Genomic DNA, 12,455 nt, shown 5'->3' with positions numbered 1-12,455 from the left:
TTGCCTTCTCAAAGTAGGCCTAGCCTATTGCAACCGAATAGAAGAATAAGAATAAGATAGCTGGCAAGGGAACAACGTGTGAAGCAACACAAAACTATAAGGGAATGCAAAGAGCTCTAAAAATAAATTACCACTTCGGAAAAATCATTTCCACTTTGGCCCTTCGTGGCCTCTGTTACTGTAGGCCTATGACTTTGCCCTCTTAAAAATAGTTCCTTTCCTCTCAGAAACATAGCCCTAACTGGCTACTTACCTTACACTGACAGACTTTGATTTGGGAAATACTCTAGAAAGATTGTAGTCTTTTAACTAATGCCCCATTCAAGCTTTACTCAAAAGACTACAATCTTTCAAGAATCTTTCCCAAATCTTGTCAAAGTCTGTCAGTGTAGGCTTTATGCTGTCACATGACTTCATGACTTTAGGCTACTCACCGGTTTGTTAGCCTGGTTAGCTTTGACACCCAGAGCCGGTCCTGGCTCCAGAAAGTAAAACTCCTGCCTCATGGGTTTCCCCAGGTCCTTTCCACAGGTGTAATCAAGCACCTAGATTATGAATGCAGACGGCATGGTCCTTGATTAACATAAAGGGACCTGATGAAATGGTGTGCCTCTCAACATCTCTCCTCAATCCTTGATGGGCCTTCCCACTGATCTATAACTAAAACTGGATAGACTATCCAATTGTTGCCGACCCATCATTCTTTACTGTATGTATATCATGAGGATCGAGGCCCGAGGAGGACGGGAGGACGTATAAAAGCTGAATGAGAGACAATGTTACAAACAAAAGCTATATCTTTACAAGACAATCATTCAAGTATTACGGCCTCTCATGAGGAAATTAGCATTTTCATGAAGACAAAACTAAACTCCTTTTCTAAAAAAAAACCCTTTTATGTTTCTTATTCTTGTTTTGTGAGACTTGCATTCATTATTTAACCTTAATTAGTGCGCTGTCCAGGAAGAAGGTTCAGAGTGCCTCAGGCTAAAAAGTAATCAACAAATCCTTAATTCCCAATGCAACACATTATCCTACAAAACTCATGCTACTAACACATCACCCACACTCTTTGAGAAGGATCACTATCACTGGTTTGCTAAATTAGACTCTGGCAAAGTCTACCTGTTAAAAACAGACCTGTCTTCTAGTTATTCCACCTTTAGTCTTTTATGTTAATTATTCTTTATTGCTTTCTTTTTATTATTATTACTATTATTATTACTCTTTGCTCATCTACTGTATGCTTTTATCTGCTATTACTGTTTGGTTTTTGTTTATGTAAAGCACATTGAATGACCTCTGTGTATGAAATGCGCTATATAAATAAACTTGACTTGACTTGACACTCTGCCTTAAATCAAAAGAACATGTTCTAACATGGCAACATATTAGACAATAAATATTTTTGAATCTTGAATCTTTTGAAACTTGAATGACTTGAGACAAGCAATATTAACCAAAATCACTGCCAATCATCAATTGTGATCTGGACTTGGATACAGCAGGTGTGACCGACCATATAGACTTTGGCCACCAAAGTCAACACACAGAATGACTTACAGAAATACAGTCTACAATCTACAAACATGTCAAATGTCTTTTCTTTGGAATGAGGAAAATGCTACTGCATAAATGCAATCACCTTTAGACTTTACTATCTTGGTTGTAACAAGTAAAACAGACCAAGGGTCATTTATTTATTCTGACTGTATAGGAGACATGAACAGCTACATTCTGAAGAAATGGCTGAAACTGGAGCCTGAGTATAAGTGCTCTCTGGAACCAGAGCATGCATGACCGCCAGGGACAACAGGCTCCACCAGTTCTTGTGGTTGTTCTTGATGCTCAGACAGTGTTTACACAGACCATTTATTTCTTTAAGTCATTATTGACAAGAGACGTTAATTAGAGGGTCTGAATAGCCAAGTGTGCATGTGTGATCTACCTTATAGCAGCCATACACACTTTTTATTGCAGCCATATAATGTTTAAAATAGGAAACGTATCCCTGCTTCGTATTTAGACGCACACTGTTACGTTTATTGCAATTACAGGTATAACTCAGAATAATGCAGTAAAAGCTTAGGGAAGCTTTTGGGGGAGGGATTTTAACATTATGATTATTGTTTACAATACAATAGTGCAAATGTACCACTTTATAGTTGAAACATCCATAGTGCAAATGTAGGTGCATGGTACTGTATGTATGACAGAGGTCAAAAGAGGAAAGATGAAAGTAGAGTTAAGAGTCATAGCTATAGCGTAAAAGGTGTTAGTGAAGTGTCGGCTGTCGTGGCCAGAGGCGCCTCCATGATAGAAGCTGCTGAAAGAGGTCCTGAGCAGGAAGTGAAAGTTGGAGATGATCTTCTTTGCTCACTTTAGAGTCTGGTGAGTTGTCACGCAATTTGAATAAAATGATTTGCCGCAAGTAACATAGCCATAAGATGTTGATTTCATATACATATATCATTGGATAGGAGGACTATTTCTTTAATTTCCACACAAAAAGATACAAATCAACTACAACTTGCTACAGCATGTTCGGGTCTGTTATGGAATCATTGGGGTCTTTTATGGAATCATTGGGGCCTGCTATGGAACCACTGGAGCTGTTACTCCAACTGCCCAGATTACCCTGTTGATATTCAATTACCAAAACAAGAATAACTACAACAACAATCAGAACTACCAAACAAATGAAACCACCAATCCAACGCCTTCTGTCACCGTTGTTGGATGGTGATGCAGGTGCAGGTGCAGGTGCAGAGGGAGCCTCAGCCCCTTGACGTATGAGATAATCTGATACTGTTTTCAGTTCTTCATCATTCTGCAAGCACCTCAGGAGTCCCTGATGGGTTTCGTGGAACAGGATGTTAACAAGAAGAACATTTTGTCGGCCTATGAATCTTCTACTGTCTGGCACAACATAGTCTACGTCAAAGGTGTGATGAAAAACCACAAGGATCACAGGTTGGTTCCCTATAAAATGAAACAAAGACAAAATGACAGACCTATGGTAAATGCAAACTGTTCAGTTAAAGTAATACTACGTAAACAAAATCATATTTAACCCTTTCAATGTACTGCATACAGAGAGATTTTTCAATATGCAGGGTTCTATAAAAGTCTATCACAGTGATCCGCACACTGAAAATTGATTCTAAAAGTACACCCAGGGCTGGGCTGGATGAACCCTGCCTGAACTTCCGGGGAATTTGAATTTCGCCCGGCAGCTCAGGCTGGAAACCAGCAGATCTATCTCCTCCTGTTTACTGCCAGAACCTTTGGCTCCAATCAGAAACGGCCATACTCCAGTCCTGGCATGCTATTGGCTGGTGACGTGACGATAACGAAACTTAAGCGATGCAAAGTGCAATAGAAACAAAGCACAGCCTTCCCAGACTAATGTTCAATCCTAAAAGATTGAGCTTAGTATGGTGAAAACCAGACTAACCCAGGGTATCACCAAGTGGTGAAAAGGGTCATGCACCACTGGGCTAATTACACAGTGCAATACCAGGCAACCCAGGGTTAGCAGTGCCAAGGACAAGAACATCATTCCTCTGTCGAAGCTGTTATTTTAAGTTAAAAAGTAAAAAGGAAAGAAAATAGAGTTTCTTTTCTGAAGATAATGAAATTCAAGTGGCGTGTTAACTAGGTTTAGTCCAAGATTCTGGAAAAAGGTCAATGATAAAGAATGACAATAATTCCTTCCAGTCTCTTGGCTCAGTAAGCCTGAGTATGCTATGACTTTCATTTGTAGAGAAAATACTGTGAACACTGGACATCAATGTCATGATTATTTAGACATTTTGATGATTATGATGATTAATGAACAATTACAATTCATAATTCTCTGAGTTACCTTAGTTCAAGACACTTTTAAATGCTGCACAGCACAAGACTTACCTGGGATCTCATTGACAGCCGCTTCAACATCAGTTCCAACTCGAGAGGTGATTGTACAGAATGCAAGAATGAGGTTACAGTCATTAGGATTGGACTCTTGCCGGACATGGACCCGGCTAGCTATACGTGCTTTAAACTGCTCATGACAATCCAGATGTAGTCCAGTGGTGTGCACGTATACCTTCACCATTGTTGTCTGTGAAAACAAGTAAATTCAGTAACAACGGTTACAAAATGAACCAACACCATACAGATAATCCACATTACAACTGTGGAACAATTATTCCTGTTCTGAGGCAATTCGACTGCAGACCAGAGATCTTCCAGAGCTACAGCTTCTCAGCAAAATCAGATTTGCATCAAAACAGATGGCAGATCGGACTGCTGCTGGCATGCCGTCGGTGGCATGCCACATGTGGTCCGCCATTGGACCATAATCTCTTCATTTTAACATGTCACAAATATTAAGAAAAGATATGACATGTTATTAAAATGATGGATGAAGTATAACTAAATACGTTTAAAAAAAAAGATTTTAGACCAGTGGCAAAATATTGGGGCATTTGTTCGGCAACCCACCAGCGGACCGCCAGAGAACTAATGAGCAAAACGCCAATGGACAGTCAGATCTGCCCCCAGTGGGCCCTGCTATCTGGGTTCTAGCCTATGTGAGTACTTTGATTAGTGGTTCGCCATAAAAGTAGATGGAACAAGGGATCCTACTGGAAAAGAAAATATCTCTGTAGTTATTTGTTTGTCAATGAAAAAATGCTGGAGATTACTGAACGACTGCTTGTTATGGCCACTACTCCTGCAGATGATGCCCACTCCGACATTATTCTGGCCTGAGTCCCACCAGGATTCTAAGTCGAGTATATGACGGTGCTTCAGTGATGCCGGGGAGGCACGGAGGTGTGCAACAACTTTTGCAAGACAAACTTGGCCACGAGGTGCCCTGTGTGCATGATGATTCAGACACCTATGAGTGAATCATCAATTGCATCTCGTCGTAGTCCAAGCTTTCTCAGCTGAGAGGGCCATCAGTGACTTCTTTAATACATGCAGCACACTGAACAACTTTTTCCGAAAACCAACGGTTGCCATGCACTACACAGGAGACCAACTGAAACGTTTGCTGGACCAGAGGTGGACAGGACACCTAGCAACTGTTGCCATTCTTGCTTCACTTGAAGACATCAAATCACTCCTTGTGAAAATTGATACTACAAGGAGCCATTGAGCAGAAATACGCATGGTATCAGCCTGTTCCGGGAGGTTTCAGAGCAAAGTTTTGTGTTCGTCACTCATTTTATCACAAGGTATATATTGTAATCTGACCTACTTTTTAAAATTGCTCGCTGTTAAATTAATTATTGTATTGTTTTTTTTATTTGTATGTCGCTTGACAAAGGCGTCTGCCAAATAGCATAACCATAACTAAACGTATAACCATAACCATAACCATAGGTCAATAGGCCTAGGTCTATTAACCCGTTTAATCCCAAATTGCACGTGTCTTGAGTAACCCTTTGAAGTAATCAATTACTATTTTTTCAAATTTTAATAAAAAAGTGGGTGAAAAGCAGTGTTTTATTTTCGGTCACAATTGTTACCGATGGGAAACTACAGTCAGATTTTGGGGATTTTCTCTTTTTTTGACACATTTCATTGTGCAATCATCTAATTTCCAATAAATTCCAGTCAGAGATGATATGGGGACATTGTCCAAGGTCTGTTCTTCACATTTATATTTGTATCACAATACAATACTCAACATTGACTCTGCAATTCTGTGTTATATTCTAAGTGTGCCGATTTTTACATAGAGAAGCCATTATATCACACTATTATACATAGCTATTGGGGTAGACTGAGTACAGTTGGGACATTTTTTGCTTTCCCCATTACCACTTGAAAGTTTGACTGTAAAAAGCCACTGAAAATAACTGTGTTCTTACATGGTATATCTTTGATCTGTGCACTAAAATAAAACCCAAAGTATATATCCGTAAGTTGTTTAGATTTTTCACAATTAACTCATAAACACAAGGTGGCATTTTGTCTCAACCGTACCCTAATATAATTATATTGAGTACAGTTGAGACAGTAGCATGGTACAGTTGAGACGCCCATTCATGATGCTGGAAGGCTGACTAGCCATTCACTGCAAATGTAGCAAACTTTTTAAAATGTGTAATCTGAGTGTTTCTTTTTATTTTAATCCATTTTTTTAATCTAAATTGGCATCAGATAGACATAAAGCAGGGACAAATGTTTAAAGATGAAAATATCTTTTTTTTCTTGGTTTTATCATGGCTAATTTTCAAATAATGATGTAATCCTTAAAATCTTCATGTTATAAGATATATTCATTAATAATACATCGTTTAAATATCAAAAACGTTCATTTTATTGACATTTGTGTTCTATATTGCCTAAATGCCATCATAATATGCACAAATAAACACCATGCAATCCAATGGGATTTTATCCGGGTACAGTTGAGACAAAGTGTCTCAACTGTACCCTTCTGACCATCTTGCACATTTTTCTAAATAATGCAACAACCTTGCATGAAAGGATGTCATGACATATGTCAGTTTGTAGAGCACAGAATGACCTTTGCAATGATGTAAGAAAAGTATAACAGTCACATTGGAGTAATAAGATATTCACTGTGGAACATGGTTAAGTGAAATTCTCACTATGGTAAAAATACTTTTGCCAATATCTTTGGACAGGGGGTATGCAGAATGTCCAAATTTCCCATGATTAAAGATAATACTAACACACATATGTGTAGCAAAAATCATAGATCAGGCTTGGTTTGCAGGCAAGATATTTAAGGTGTCTCAACTGTACACATGACCCAACTGTACTCAGTCTACCCTAATAGCTGATTTTATGCTGTTCTTTATCTTAATTTTACTTTCAGTCATTACCTGCACATATCAGATCTAACTGACTGTCCAGATTTGATAATCAATCAAATTAATTATAATATATTAATTCAAATATTGAATGATTTTTTTGTGACACAACAAATGTTGATAAAAATGAGGTGCCCCCCCTTTCGGTGCCCCCCCAAGCCTGTATGGGTGGCTTCATTCACCTAACAAATGAAGCCACCCCTTGTCTTGCCTTGTTTGTCTTAATATGTTGTGCGTCTTATGTGTCTATGCCTGCATGGAGAAATTGCCCCTCGGGGATAAATAAAGTTTTTTGAATTGAATTGAATTGAAAACAAAGGCGCAGGTCTCTTCTTTTAGGAGAATTACGATGTTACGATGGACTGCACCCTAACTAATGTAAGTAGGCTAGGCCTCGTAGGGCTATGGGATGGACATTAGGCTGTTGAGGCTCAAGCTGTTCTCAGATATGTTTGTCCCCACTGCATATCAAACAAAGTTTTTCCCGATTACATATCTCTTCTTAACTGAACTTGCAACACACACAGCTGTTCGAGATACGAGCTTCCGTGGAATGATGTGTTCAAACTTGTTCCGTTCCCTCCACAGTCTGTCACGAGTTAAACGAGTTAAAGCTGTGCATGAGTTCCTGGCTTTTAAAAGGGAATGGTACAGTAGCCTACATGGCGCTCGTTGGTTAGGCTAATGCATATCACAACAAAACACAACCATGACTTATTGAGAAACGTATCTTATAAACAACTTATTTTAACCTAGCGCAGATTTACACCGCTGCCAACTTAGCAAAGTCAACACAGGCACACCCATGCACACATGCCTATTTTATCGCTGAAATAGGGACCAAATAAGACCCAAAATTCACATTTGAAGAAATGATGTAGCCTAGGTTACTTGCACCTATTTGTCGCCTTTTAAAAATCCGAAATAACATGGTTGATTTTCTACCTGGTTGAACAGTCCTCAGTAGCGGGAGAAACTCTGCTGCGACGAGTCAGGGTAGCCTAGTTGTGAACAAGTTACTTTCACTTTTGATATTGACACAACTAAATTGTAGGCCCAGCATACTGTAAGTTTGGCTGACGTTTATCCATGGTAGGCTACTCAAAAAATGAATTCACCTCAATAAGAATACACTCTAAACATGTCTATATGGGGATCTGTAGCCTAAATAATAACTACTAAAAATATTTTTTATTTTTTATTTAATGGCGCCCGAAATTGGAATTTATTTATTTTTTGAGCTGGATGACTCTAAACTTCATCCTCTTTTAACCTGCCTTACATAGGCTACTATATGCACACATTTGCACTATGGGTGTTTAAACTATGAAGTGCTACATTTGCACCAGTTGTAATGTAAACAATAGTCATAATGTTAAAATCCCTTCCCAAGCTTTTACTGCATTATTCTCTGTTATACCTGTACTTGCAATAAATGTAATGATATGTGTGTAAATACCAAGGAAGAATGCATGTGCTTAAACATATAGCGTAAAAGGTGATAATGAAGTGTCTGCTGTCGTGGCGCCTCCATAATAGAAGCTGCTGAAAGAGGTTTTGAGCAGGAAGTGAGGAGTTGGAGATGCTCTTCTTTGCTCACTTTAGAGTCTGGTGAGTTGTTACACAATTTGAATAAAATGCAACAAGTAAAAAATAGCCATAAATTGTTGATTTCATATACTCCGCTTATCATTGGATAGAAGGATCAGGACAATTTCTTTAATTTCCACACAAAGGCAAACTTACTACAGCATGTTGGAGTCTGTTATGGAATCATTGGTGCTGCTACTATGTCCCTTTGACCAGACTACTGTAATTGATTTTCAAATACGACAACAATAATACAACAGTATTATTAGAACAGTCAGAACAGTTGCACTAATTAAAGCACTAAGCAAACGCTTTCTGTTGCCATTGTTGGGTGATGCTGCTGCTGCGAACCTCAGCCCCTTGACGTAGGCTATTAGATAATCTGATACTGTTTTCAGTTCCTCATCATTCACCTCAGGAGTCCCTGGGTTTCGTGGAACAGGATGTTAACAAGAAGAACATTTGGGCGGCCTATGAATCTTCTACTGTCTGGCCATAAAAACTACACAAATGTAAATCTTTCATTCCTGTGAGGGAGGACTTAGAGGAATACATTACAAACATGTCTAATGTCTTTCCTTTGGAATAAGGAAAATGCTGTAACTGCAAGACTGAATGCAATCACTTTTAGATTTACTATCGTGGACGTAACAGGTAAAACAGGTCGAACAGACCAGGGGTCATCTGATCATGCACTTACATCCCGAAGAAACGCATTCTTTCACTAAACCGGGAGCAATTTATCAGTGTTGCGGACATTCCTTCCATGTTTAAAATATGATACATGAGACATCCTCGATGACGTAAAGCTTTGAACGATTTCCGGGGCAAGAGCTGGAGGACCAAGGAGAGAGGCGGTATATGCAGATGGACCTTTGAGATGAAGTCAATTTGTCCATACGCTCTTCCTTCTTTCCTTCCTTCCTTCTGTCCTAAGCCCTCCTTCCAATTCATTTTGTGAAAGAAATGGGGAAGGAATGTATGGAGGATGGAGGAATCCAGGAGGGACAGACATGAGAAATGAGGTGTCTTGCTCACTCACGCATCACTTTTAAGAGACATTGGCTGTGTCTCAAATCACATATTTACGTCAGTACACTGCTAGTGTGCACTGAGCCCTTACCAGCATTATGTCAACTTTTCTATGGTTAGCATTGGCCCAATATCTGCACTATATACTTAAACTAAGTATTTGAAGTGTGCAAGTAGGCGGTTTGAGACGGGGCCATTGATTACGGATAGTACGGCACAGCATCATCTCTTAAGGAGGTGGTACCCTCCTCTGTCCACCTTGGCGCAGGTAGAAGACATGCGTCATTCACGTCGCGTGTGCACAATTGTTGGGAGGTACACGACACCCCGCATGCCACGTAACGTTGATGATGCATTTCATGATGTCACACGTCATGCCACGTGTGTGGGACTGTTAAAGGTAGATTTGGCATAATTGGGCCCATTAACTGGCGTAAATCTTGGTTAACTCCTTTCAAGTACTGTATAAGTAACAAAGTTAAAGAAGTGCATTTTAAAATTTTGCACACAATCTATCCAGTACACTTTATTGTTTCTAAATATTGTGATATTGAGGATATATGTACCTTTTGTAAGGCTCATAGCGAAACTTTGACACATTTATTTTACAGTTGCCCTGTCACTTCTAAGTTATGGACAGACATTTTGAACCACTGGTTCTCAGGGAAGTACCCTGACCTTACATTTTCTTTGAAAGATGTCTTTGTGTACTATGAAAATAAAGAAGACACTAGCTTAGAGTTTATTTGTAATTTTGTTATTTTAATGACTAAGTTTTATATACACAAACAAAAATTTGCTTTGGCCACCCCAAATATACAGCAATTTAGTGCAGAACTTGAATCCTTTATTGTTATTGTTAAACGTCTGGAGAACCAAAAAGCTACAACTTTGCTTACACACTATAATAAAGTGTTTGTCAATTCCCCCAGATAATTGTATTTATTCCTTTATTTTTCTGTAATTTAATTTTTTTGAGTTTTTATTTACTTTTCATTTGATTTGAATTGTTTGTGCACCTTGTAATATTTTTTTGTGTAATTGTGATTCTACTGTTTCATGTGTATCCTTCTGTATTCATTTGTATATTTGCTTTTGTCTTTAATAAAGCAGAGTTAAAAAAAAAAAAAAAAAAAAAAAAAAACTGTTAAAGGTAGATGTGTCGGGCAGTTGTGAGGGAGATGGAATAGCACTCAAAATAAGGTTTAAGATGGGATTTATTGGTTCCCCAAATAAGGCCAGCAAAGGCATCCGTTTAGAATGTTAAAAAAAAGGGAAAAATAAAATACTTTTGACTAAAGAAAGGGAAAACAAATGACTTGATAGTCAAAGCAAACAAAGACAGAAGACTAAGTCAAAATAATATCAAAACAGTTTAGACACACAAGACTACGCAACTAGTCACAAACTAGAGTAGAGCTATCAAGACTTACGTCTCTTCACAGGCAACTCTCTCCTCTCCCAGCAACTACAGGCATGGGTTTTAAATAGGGCCTGATTGCACCCCTGTAATTGGATCATACCAATTGCAAAACAGCACAGGGGTGTTTCAGAATGCCCAAAGACACAGCTAATTACAGCCAACAAAGAGGTCTACACATCTAGACACTTCTGAAACTTGGCCATAGGCCTAATCAACAAGTATAGTAGGCAGCGCCTCGCTGCCGTGATGGTGACGACTCGCCCCGTCACAGGGACACAGACACAGGACTATACCAGGCCTGTTAGCCTAGAATAAACAGACCACTGTTACACAGAAATTGCAGAGTAGAAAGTGACAAAACTGTAATATAATGCTGGTAGCACACCCTAAACGTGCATAAAACTTCAAATTGATGAAGATGTTTTCTTAAGTTGCTTGTGTTTTGTCTATTTGCAATTGTTTTGTTGATTTGCATGTGTTTATAATATGCAGACATTTTGGCCCAGCTTGAGTACTTAACACTGAAATAAGTAGCATTATACATCTTGAACAAAAATAGCTTTTTTGACAGCTTCTGATTTTCAATACCAGTAGGCTACCACCACTGACAATATCAACTGTTTAAATCTCATACAACTTGACATGAAATGAGTCATTCAAGCAAATCATTCCATTCAAGCAATCCTTACCTTGTACTGTACTTCTATCATGATCTGGTGTGGGCCATTTCTAGGCTTTTCCCCTGACATTGCACTGTGCGTCCTTCAGAGGGCACTGTTTCCACCATCCTACTAGTGCCCCATATAGGGCACTACATCCTACCATCAAACGCTTAGGTGCCTCTCATGCAGCTTTTATACGTCCTCCCTCACTCCTCGGGCCTCGATCCTCACTGATCTACATAAAGAATGATGAGGTGGCAACAATGGGATAGTCTATCCCTTCTTCTATCTTTCTTTATGTAGATCAGTGAGGATCGATGCCAGAGGAGAGAGGGAGGACGTATAAACGCTGCATGAGAGGCACCCCTAGACTTCTGTTAAGCTGAATGCTAAGACCCTGTAGTTCTTAATTAATGTACTATGTCCTGGCACAAAGTTACAGGGGCTAGAATATAGTTCCCCCTTCCCTATTTACTGGGTTACAAACATCTTTGAACTGACCACAATTCAGCCCTCTAAGTCACTTGAATCACTTGTGAAACAACTGAGCCCTATCACCATGGTTCTGTGAAGTTGTGTGTAAAACTAGAAGAATATAGAAGAAAAGACAAGTAGATTACACCGTTATCTGTAAAGGTATGTTCATAACTTTGGCAACATGCCCTATGGAGACTCCCTGTTGGACTTTTGCTCACCCAAAATGCACACTGACATAAAAATAAAAGGCTTACTGTATGTGAACCCCTTGGTGTAAAAACATAATCATGGTCTCAAACGAAAGGTAACACTCTGAAGTTTTATTATTGCCATTTTGATGTCAGGGGTTCTGATATGGAAGGACTAGCCTACACAAAATACAGAATCATTACACAAAAGTCTCTGTTTTTGCATTTTTTTGTGTTTGGT

At 39.0% G+C, this 12,455-nt stretch overlaps 1 long non-coding RNA gene across 1 annotated transcript; it reads right to left on the bottom strand.

Annotated features, from left to right (window-relative positions):
• Positions 1-1,722: 1,722 nt before the first annotated feature.
• LOC134098468 (uncharacterized) lies at positions 1,723-7,864 on the bottom strand. The gene is made up of 3 exons (XR_009941049.1): positions 7,788-7,864; positions 3,913-4,108; positions 1,723-2,982 (listed from the first exon to the last, which is right to left on the bottom strand). It is a non-coding gene; the product is annotated as an uncharacterized LOC134098468 (long non-coding RNA).
• Between the last annotated feature and the right edge of the window lie 4,591 nt (positions 7,865-12,455).

This window comes from Sardina pilchardus, chromosome 12, assembly GCF_963854185.1.
Source record: "Sardina pilchardus chromosome 12, fSarPil1.1, whole genome shotgun sequence".
NCBI classification, from domain to species: Eukaryota; Metazoa; Chordata; class Actinopteri; order Clupeiformes; family Clupeidae; genus Sardina; species Sardina pilchardus.
Note: the sequence above shows the minus strand (reverse complement) of the source record. Positions and strands in the feature narration are given on the sequence as shown.